Genomic DNA, 10,455 nt, shown 5'->3' on the forward strand with positions numbered 1-10,455 from the left:
TCGCTGGTCATTGCCGAGGAGCGGCGCCAGCTCGACCGTATCATCGCCCTGGCAGCCAAGGCCTCCGATGCATCGATCCTGACCTCGGACCGGGCCGACGAGGCTGCCTTCAAGCCGTCCAAGGAGACCAAGAAAGTGAGGCTCAACCCTGAAGACCCCAGCTGCAGCAAGTACGTTGTCGTAGGCGCCCGCCTCGACAGCAAATAGGAAGGCGAGCTCGTCGGCTTCCTCCGTGAGAATCGGGATATCTTCGTGTGGACCCCCAAAGACATGTCGGGTATCCCGAAGAAGTACACCGAGCACAAACTTCACGTACGCAAGGACGCCAAGCCTGTTCGTCAACCCCTCTGACGATTTTCTGAAGAGAAGAGAAAAATCATTGGTGAAGGGGACGCTAAGCTTTTGGCAGCCGGCTTCATAATGGAAGTATTTCACCCCGAGTGGCTGGCCAATCCAGTCCTCGTCCTGAAGAAGAACAAGACCTGGCGCATGTGTATCGACTACACCAGCCTCAACAAGGCATGTCCCAAGGATCCGTTCGCTCTCCCGCAGATCGACCAAGTCATCGACTCGACCGCCGGGTGCGAGCTCCTGTCCTTCCTGGACGCTTACTCCGGCTATCACCAGATTAAGCTGGACCCGGCCGATGCCCTGAAGACGTCCTTCATCACGCCCTTTGGGGCGTACTGCTACATCACCATGTCGTTCGGATTGAAGAACGCCGGCGCCACCTTCCAATGCTGCATGCAGAAATGCATGCTGCCGCAACTCGGCCGCAACATCCATGTGTACGTGGATGACATTGTGGTGAAGACCAAGCAGCACCTCACGCTCCTCGACGATTTGAAGGAAACATTCGCCAACCTCCGCGAATACAAGGTCAAGCTCAACCCAGAAAAGTGCATCTTCAGCGTCTCAGCCGGAAAGCTACTCGGCTTCCTCGTCTCGGAACGCGGCATCGAGGCGAACCCGGAGAAGATCAAGACCATTGAGCGCATGCGCAAGCCGGATCGGCTGCGCGACGTCCAGAAGTTCACCGGGTGCTTGGCCTCGGTCAGCCAGTTCCTAAGCCGGCTAGGTGAGAGAGCACTCCCCCTGTACTAGCTGATGAAGAAGACAAGCCCGTTCGAGTGGAACGGCAAGGCAGACAAGGCTTTCCAAGACCTCAAGTGCATGCTCTCCACCGCACCAGTCCTAGCCGTGCCGATCGTCAAGGAGCCGCTGTTGCTCTACATAGCCGTGACCTCCCGGGCGGTCAGCACGGTGCTGGTGGTCAAGTGACCAGAGAAGGGCAAGATCCAAGCCGTCCAGCGACCAGTCTACTACTTGAGCGAGGTGCTCTCCATTTCCAAGCAGAACTACCCGCATTACCAGAAGATGTGTTACGGCGTGTACCTCACCGCCAAGAAGCTGAAGCAATACTTCCAAGAGCACGTCCTCACCATCATCAGCACGGCGTCGGTCAGAGAAATCATCGGGTGCCGGGACGCCTCCGGCCGGGTCGCCAAGTGGGCGATCCAGCTAGCCGGCCACACCATCCTCTACGAGCCCCGCACCACGATCAAGTCTCAGGCCCTAGCCGATTTCCTCGTCGACTGGATCGAGACCCAGTACTTAGCGCCGCCTCCAGACTCAAGGCACTTGTGCATGCACTTCGACGTGTCCAAGATGTGACTCGGTTTGCGGGCTAGCATCGTATTGTAATCTCCGAAGGGCGACCGGCTCCGCTACGCGCTCCAGATCCACTTTGCCGCCTCCAACAATGTTGCCGAGTATGAAGCCCTTGTGCACGGCCTCCGGCTTGCCAAGGAACTCAGCATCTGGTGCATCTTGTGCTACGGCGACTCAGACCTGGTGGTGCAGCAGTGCTCCAGCGAATGGGACGCCCGCGACTCCAACATGGCAAGCTACCGCTTCCTCGTCCAGAAGCTATCCGGATCCTTCGAGGGCTGTGAGTTCCTCCACGTCCCGCGCGTGGAGAACAAAGCAGCCGACACGCTCGCCAAGATCGCCTCGTCACGACAAGCCATCCCATCCAGCGTCTCCCTCGAGCATCTGCGCAAGCCGTTCGTCAAGCCATCGCTGGACTCCGAGTCTATTCATGTTCTAGACGACCCGGCCGCACCCCAAGTCGGCTCGGGGAATGCTGAACCCGGCCTGGGGGCTACTCAGCTCAACCCGGCCACCATCATCCCGGACCCGGCCGTCTCCATCCCCGACCCAGGGGCTGCTCAACCCAGCTCGGGGGCTGCCGACCCGGAACCCACCCTGGTGGCCATCTTCGCAGTGGTTGCAGCTCCATCTTGGGCTCTCCCAATATCAGAGTTTCTGGAGAATGGGGTTCTCCCCATGGACGAGATCGAAGCTCGGCAAATTCAGCGCCGGGCATCCGCCTACAGCATCATCAACAACGAGCTTGTCAAACGCAGCTCTACCGGCGTCTTCCAACATTGCGTCGAGCAGGATCGCGGCATCGACATCCTCCTCGACATTCACCAGGGCGAGTGCGGGCACCACGCCGAATCACGATACTTGGTGGCCAAGGCGTTCCGCCACGGTTTCTATTGGCCCACGGCCCTTGAAGACGCCGAGTCGCTCGTTCTCAAATGCGAAGGGTGCCAATGCTTCAGCAAACGCAGCCACCAGCCGGCGTCAGCACTCCGCCATAACGATCGCCTGGCCCTTCGCGGTCTGGGGACTCGACATGGTGGGACCCTTCAAAACTGCTTGAGGTGGCATGATGCACTTACTGGTGGCAGTGGACAAATTTACCAAGTGGATCGAGGCAAGACCTATCAAGAAATTGGAGGGGCCAACAGCCGTCCGGTTCATCAAGGATATAGCGGTGCGCTATGGTATGCCGAACAGCATCATCACCGACAACGGCACCAACTTCGCCAAGGGCGCGCTCGAGCAATACTACTCCGTCTCCGGCATCCGCCTCGACCTGGCCTCCGTGGCACATCCGCAGTCCAACGGGAAGGTCGAGCGGGCCAACGGACCCTGTCCGGCATCAAGCCGCGACTTGTCGAGCCACTTATCCGCTCACCCGGCAGCTGGCTTGATGAGTTGCCAGCAGTACTCTGGAGTCTGTGCACCACGCCGAATCGGTCGACCGAGTTCACCCCGTTCTTCCTCGTTTATGGACCTGAAACCGTCATCTCGACCGACATCCAGTTCGACTCGCCGCGCGTCGCGATGTACACCGAAGCCGAAGCCAGAGAGGCACGCGAAGACGGTGTCGACCTGCTCGAAGAAGCACGCCTTCTGGCACTTAGCCGTTCGGCTATCTACCAGCAAGGCCTGAGGAACTACCACAGCAAGAAGATCAAGCCCCTCGCGTTCCGCGAGGTCAACCTCGTCCTCCGACTCGTCCAAGAGCAGGAAGGCCAGCACAAGTTGTCCCCTCCATGGGAGGGCCCAACTAACGTGAGCAGGGCCTTGCGCGATCTCAACGCCTACTACCTCATCGACGCGCGCAAGTCAAAGAAGCGCAAGAAGGACACCACCGGCAAAGAAACGACCCGGCCGTGGAACGCGGAACTCCTCCGCCCATTTTATAGTTAGCCACACGAGTGTATGTATCGTCGCCTTTTGTAAACACATGAAACTATGGGGTCCCCGAACGAGACTCAAGGGCTGCCTTTTGCCGACCAATTTAATGTGTCCTTATTTTTTCTGCATCACTTTACCACTGAACCCGGCCACCGGCTCGACTAGCACGACCCGGGGTCTCGGGGGCAGGCCGGCTCGGTCTCCACCCCGCCGCCTTACTTGGTGATTCCTGATAAAGTTGGGACGCCGCTGTCCCCCACTTCGCCCTAAAACCGCAGATCCAGCTTTGGCTGTCGGCGGGCAAGCACAATGGGCCAAAGCACCTTTACGATTCATACACTAAGTCAAAGGCCGCCGGGTCGATCGACCCGGCCCGTCACTCATCAAATAAGTAGTTGCACGACCGGCTGCTCGCCAACCGGCCAAGCCGGATTGCCGCCAGCCGGCCCAGTGGGTGTTTCGCTCTCGCTCAACGCTTCTAAGGACCCAAGTCCTGCGCGCCCCTCTCGAAGAATCGAACTCCTTGTCACTAACCGGAGCCTCAGCCATCTGACTCACGGGGGGAGGTTTGAGAGAGGAAAAGCGCATGAAATCGGTTCGAAAAAGCAGAAGGCAAAGAGCAAAAAAGCACTCACGATATTCACACATAAATATTTAAAGCAAAGGCCCACGGCCCGAGTTCATTACACCCCAAACAACCCCCAGTGGGTGGGTGGACCTGCTACTTAACAGATTCTGCGTAAAGTATCTCAGGCATCTCCAGCACTGCGTCGCGACGTCGACGGCCCTCCCCTGGCGGCCTCCGGGTCCGGCGTGACACTGGTGTCCTCCTCAGCATCCGCGTCGCCGTAGATACCCGTCTCCTCCGAGCTCCCCTCCGGGTCATGGAGAAGCAAGCCGTAGTCGTCGCCATCCACGGCCCTGCCATCTTCCGTCCGCTCCGAATGGAACTCGTCATGGAAGGCGAACTCGGCGATGTAGCTGGCCCGGGAGGCGATCCGGCCGGCTTGCTCCTGCAGCAACTGCTCCGAACCAGCGCGCTGGCCCATCAGCGCATCCAGCTGAAGATCCGGATGCCAAGATAGCGCGAACCGAAGCGCCATCTCGGCACCGGCACGGGCGGCGGAAACACGCCACTCGCCAAGGCGGTCCGGGCCCATCTCCAACCAATGTGCCAGGCGCGAGAAGCTGCGCGGATGAACGGAGTCTGGCCACAGGGTCGTCGTCATCGCGGTGCCAGCCTGGGATAGCCTCTCCATCTACGTCCCCAGGGCCCGCAGGCGGGCCTCTGCAGCAGCAATGATCTCCAGGAAGGTCCAGGCCAACCGCGGATCCGTCCCAGACCCAACGACGCCAGTCGGGTCACGCTGGTAGCGGACGGCTTCCTCCTCCAGCCGCCGCGTCTCCGGGAAGGCCCCTGCCGTAAAAGAATAAGCAAGATTAGAAGAACAACAAGGAAGAGAAGCCGGGTCCCGACCCGGCAAATTACAAAAAGCAGCACTTACTGGAGAAGGACTCTGCCAGGTGCTACGCCTCGAGCAACGTACCACGCCGCTCCCGCTCCATGACGTGGTCGCGCTCCCCGAGCGCCTTTTCCAGATCGGCCGCCTTAGCAAGGGCCGCCTTCAGCTCGGCGTCCTTGTCTTCGGCCGCCTCGCGACGACGAGTCTCGTCCTGACAAGCCTCCTCGGCCGCGGCGACCTGCTCCCGCAGGCGATCCACCTCGGCCTCGAGCCGGCCCTTGTCGTCCGCCAGCTGGCCACACTGCTGGTCCGCCTCGACCGGGGCCCGCTGCATCTCCATCACCTTGGCGGCCTCCGCCTTAAGGAGCTCCACCCCGGCCTCAAGGCGGCTCTTCTGACCCGCCAGCTGCTCATGCAGCCGGTTGGCCTCATCAAGAGACCGTTGGGCCGCGGCCGCCTCCGCCCTCGCCTGCGCCGTCTCGACGCCAGGGCGGCCGGCATCAGCACCAAGCCGGTCGTAATGATGATCGGCCCGGAGCAGCCGGGTCCGCCAAGACAGCACCTCGGCTGCAAAAAGAAAAGTTCAGGAGAAGAAAAAAGGCAAGACTTAAGGTTTGGCCCAACTACTACGCAGTTGGCCCGAATCTCGGGGGCTACACCCAGTGGGTGCGCTAGCGCGCCCCCACTAGAAAAAAGCACGAACGTACCTGCGGCGACGCGAAGCTCCTCCTCCTTGGCAGCAAGCTGCTCTTTGAGCTCCCGATGCGTGCCCAGGAGACGGTTGAAGGCGGCAACCCGGAAGGCATCAAGATGCTGAAAAAAGACAGAAGTCAGAACAAGGCCCGGCGATCTAAAGATTCGACCCAACTACTACGTAGTTGGCCCGAACCTCGGGGGCTACACCCAGTGGGTGCGCTGGCGCACCCCCACAAAGAAGAAACTATAAGGAAACAAAAGAAGAAAGACTTACTAGGATGGTGCGCTCCATGTCGCGCGTCCGCTCCGTCTCGGCCTGGGCGAAGGCCTCAAGCCGCTTCGTCCGGCCTCGCAGGCGGCGGCTGACGGCATCCAGCGCCGCCTCCTCCTGGGTCTGAGGCCCGAAGACGGCCGCGCCCCCGCTCCGCGCGGGCTGCGGCACGGCAGCTCGGCGCCCACTCTGCCGGGGCGCCAGGGCGAGTCCCCCACTGGCCGATCGCGACGCGGCCAGCACCTCCTCCGACGCCCCTCCCGGCGCCGACGGCTACCCGGACGCCGGGACGCCGTGCATCGCCACCTCAAGCACCGCCGCCCGCGGTGCCGCCTCCATAGCCGACGGCGCCTCCGGCGTAGCCGCCTAAGACGTCTCCTCCAGGACGCCTCCACCACCATCAGCCCCGCGCGCTCGACCACGTCGGCTCGCGGCGGGGTGTCGTCCCCCACCTCCACGACCTCCCGGTCGAGGAGCACCACCTTAGCCTGGCCTCCACGGCCGCGCTCCCTCACCGACGATGGCTCAAAAACCGTCGCCGCCACCACCATGCCCTCCGGCATCTCGCGCCAGGCTGGCTCCACGCTGGATCACGCCCATGCCGCCGCCGCGTCGGTCCAAGCCTGGACCGACGCCGCCAACAGCTCCGCCTCGGCCCGGGTCCTGTCCCGCCAGGCTAAGGCCTCGGCGTCGTTCGGGTCCAGGCCGAGGTCTGAGTCGCCCCGTCCCTCCTCCCCCGCCAGGCCGGCGAGGTCGGACCGGCTCCTGCGGAACGAGGCCCCTTCGGCGGCCGCAGTCTCCGCCGCCGCCCTCGCCAGCGGGATGGGCGACCTGAAGAAGAAGGCAGAATAAGAAAAAAGAGACAACACGGGCTCAAGAATTCCAGGCGCAAGCAGGAAATAAAACTTACCCCGTCAAGACCGGGACCGGGGTCGGCCTCCCGCGCTTTTTCTTGGCCGGCCTCCCAGGCTCGGCCGGGTTCGCCGCGCGCTTCGATCCCCGGGGTCGCGGCACAATGTTTTCCTTCCCATGCGGGCGGCTCGGCGCCGCCCCAGGTGAGGACTCGGCTCCGCCCACGTCGTCGCCTCCCCCGCCCAATGCCGCTACACCAGCAACCGGCGTCAGCGTCGGCTTCACCACGACACAATCAACAATTCAAGACAAAATGAAGAAGGAAACATGCAAGACTTACCAGCACGGCACCCAGCACCGGCGTCGGACTCGGCCACCTCCTGGCCGCCTTGGGCCGCGGGCTCCTCTGGTGCCACCGGCGCCACCTGCGACGAAGCCCGGGAGTAAGGATGCCGGATTGCGTTCAAGAGGATCTCCCGCTCCGCATCGGGACGAACAAGAAGATGCGCGTCAGCAAAGTAAGAAGACCAGATGCTCACTTGCGGCGCCGGGATCGATTGGCTATACGGCGCCTTGCTGAATCGCCAATCCTCTCCAAGGTTGGCCTTGGAGAAGTCGTTGACGCCGCGCGTGACCTGCTCCGTGTCGACCCCATTCGGTTGGGGTCCTGTAGGCCAATCATCTCGCCGATGAGGCAGGAGTGCCCCTGAAGTGGAACGACCCGGTGGGTGATGAACGCGGTGAGGAGGTCCGTGCCGGTGAGCCCCTCCTGCGTCCTCATCACCATCACCCGCTCGCAGAGATTGACGATCTCCTGCGACGGGCGCCGGAGCGAGTAGCCCTAGTTCGTCTTCGCCCGCGGCGGCGCGATGACAAAGGGCGGAAGATTAATATGGTCTGCGCCATGGTTGCGGACGTAGAAGAAGGAATTCTTCCATTTCTAGGCAGAATCCTCGAGCGCTATATTGGGGAAATCCGCCACGGACCGCTTTGAGATGACGACAGCGCCGCAGTCGGTGAACTCCCCGGCCGACGGGCCCTGCTGCTTCAAGGAGAAGAAGCGCGCCCAGAGGTCGATCATTGGCTTGACCCCCAGGTACCCCTCGCACAGGGTCACGAAGCCGGAGAGCTGGACGATGGCGTCGGCGCCAAGATGGTGCGGTTAAAGCCCGAAGAACTCCAAGAATGCGCGGAAGAAGGTGCTCACCGGCAGCCCGAACCCGCGCTCAAAATGCGTGAGGAAGATGATGTGCTCCTGCCCCTCGAGCCGGGCCCTCTGTTCGCCGCGTGGCAGGCGGACGCCGACGTCCGTCTCCCGCAGCAAGCGCCGCGAAGCTCGAAGCTGCGCGATGTCCTCGCTGGTGACGTTGGAGCCCATCCAGGAGCCTGACGGCAGCGCCATGGATGGAAGCGGGAAGAAGAAGATGAACGACAAAGGAAGCTCTGCTCAGGGCTGCGGGCGCAGCTGTGCATCGGTGGCAAAGAGCAAAGCAGGAGCAGGGGGACCGGACGGTGGACCTTCACAACTTCGGGGACTACTGTCGGGCGGATGAACCCCGGGCAGGCAACGAAACCCGGATCCTTTTCAAAAATAGAAGGACCCGCATCTCCCCGCAAACCGGCACGCGCCTGGCCGGGTCGCTCGACCCGGCAGGGCCCGCAACCCGGCCAAACTCCCCGGCCCGGCAAGGTACGTCAACCCGGCTGCAACAACTAGCGCAAGACGACTCGACCCGGCACAACCAAGGCTTCCACGGCAAGCCATCCCCACCCGTGGTGTCCACGGCAACCCAGCCACGGGTCAGCTCCCGTCCCATCCAGGTCGTACGATGGGATGAGACCTAAACCACCGATGACCAAGACAACAGTGTATTCACCCATGCCTGTGGTCAGGCGGGGCATGGCAACAGTGCCCCTCACCTACCCCCTGACCAAGGCTGGTGTGGCAACAGTGCTCCCACCCTCACCGCTGACGACAGCAAGTGGCAACCTAACGGAGAGCACTGTACACGACTCAACTCGGCCACGCCCTGACGAACGACAAGACGGCACACAGTCCCCCTAGGCATGCGGGGCCCATGCCTAGGGGAACCCGGCGAACCACAAGCCCACAAGCGGGACCCAGCTTGGTGTCCCGGACACCGACAATACGGACCCACCGACTCGGCATATTACCATTGTAACCCTGGGTGGGTTGGTCTATAAACCCCCCCAGGATCCCACGCCTACGAAAATGAGGGACGAGAGATAGAAAGTAAGAAACAGAAGCACAAGCAAGCATAGAACTAGCCACCCAACAGCAGTACCGGAGAAGGAGCAGCCCAAGCCTTGGCCAGCTTCCTTCCTTCGCCACACAGCTCTAGGAGCAACATTGTACTATCAATCATCCAACCAAACTCGGCAGGACTAGGGGTGTTATCTCTCTGGAGAGCCCCGAACCTGGGTATGTCCGGCGTCCCGCGCCCGCGCATGCCAACCTCACCTTTGGAGCCCACCAGCGCCCTCGAGCCTCCTCCTCTCTTTAGACATCCCTTGGCATCTGCCGTGTGCCCACCACGACACACGGGTACTCCGGGATATCCTAGGACAACACTGGATTGTCCAGGTGCCCTGACAACCACTGGGTACCCCAACATGCCTCAATCAATCCACCCAGATGTGTATTTAAGTAGCCACCTTTATTTAACCATTCATTTGCAAAACTCACATCTGTCATGGATACACTCACCCAAACCACATCTACGAGCATAGCATAGCAATCCTGAGCATACGTAGAAGTAACTCCCAAAGGTTTGATAATAAAAGGGCAATAGGTTCTACCTCATCATCTACTTCCCAAACCCACATGTTATTCAAATCCTAACCATGCAATGTTTGAGGGTTGTAACTAATGCATACAAACTGGGTAATAAAGAGGTATGATCAAAGTGTTACTTGCCTTGTTGATGATCTGCAAAACCTAGAGACTCGTAGTAGCACGCTTCGCACTTCGGGAAATTCTATCGCAAACAAACAATAACATACATAAGCACTCAACTAGAAGCATGGGTAAAACTCAAATAAGAAAAGATCTAACCAGAAAGTTCAACTGAAGAACTCCGGTTTGCAAAAAGAATCAAATCAAACGGAGCAATGAAACTCAAACCACGAAAGAAACAAGATCCGTTTACTAATCTAGACTAAAGTCAAATTTTACAGTACCAAAATGTTGTTCAGGTTGGTTAAACAGAAAGAGGGTTTCGAGACAAAGATCTAGGCGCTTGAATCGCCTGAAACAGATGAACGAGCGAAAAGATAAACTAAAATGAAGAACAGGGCAGAAATCACGACCGAAAATAATCGTGGAAAAACCCTAGAAAAATAAAACGTGACGAACAGGCTAACGAACGAACATTCGCTGTCTGTGGCTAACGGATGAACAGCGTTCGTTAAAATGAACGTACGGACAAATGTCCGCTATTTAACTAAACCGACAAAACCGAACCGATCTGAAAAAAAAACAGATCTAGGGTTCAAAAAAATCGAACGGTTCTTAAAAAAACCATACGACGGCGCCGGTGGTTTATACCTCCGGCGAGGTCGAGATTGATGGCGGCGGGCAGTGGGACAAGCGGCTCC

The sequence above is a fragment of the Triticum dicoccoides genome, chromosome 1B (assembly GCF_002162155.2).
Source record: "Triticum dicoccoides isolate Atlit2015 ecotype Zavitan chromosome 1B, WEW_v2.0, whole genome shotgun sequence".
In the NCBI taxonomy this organism is placed as follows: Eukaryota; Viridiplantae; Streptophyta; class Magnoliopsida; order Poales; family Poaceae; genus Triticum; species Triticum dicoccoides.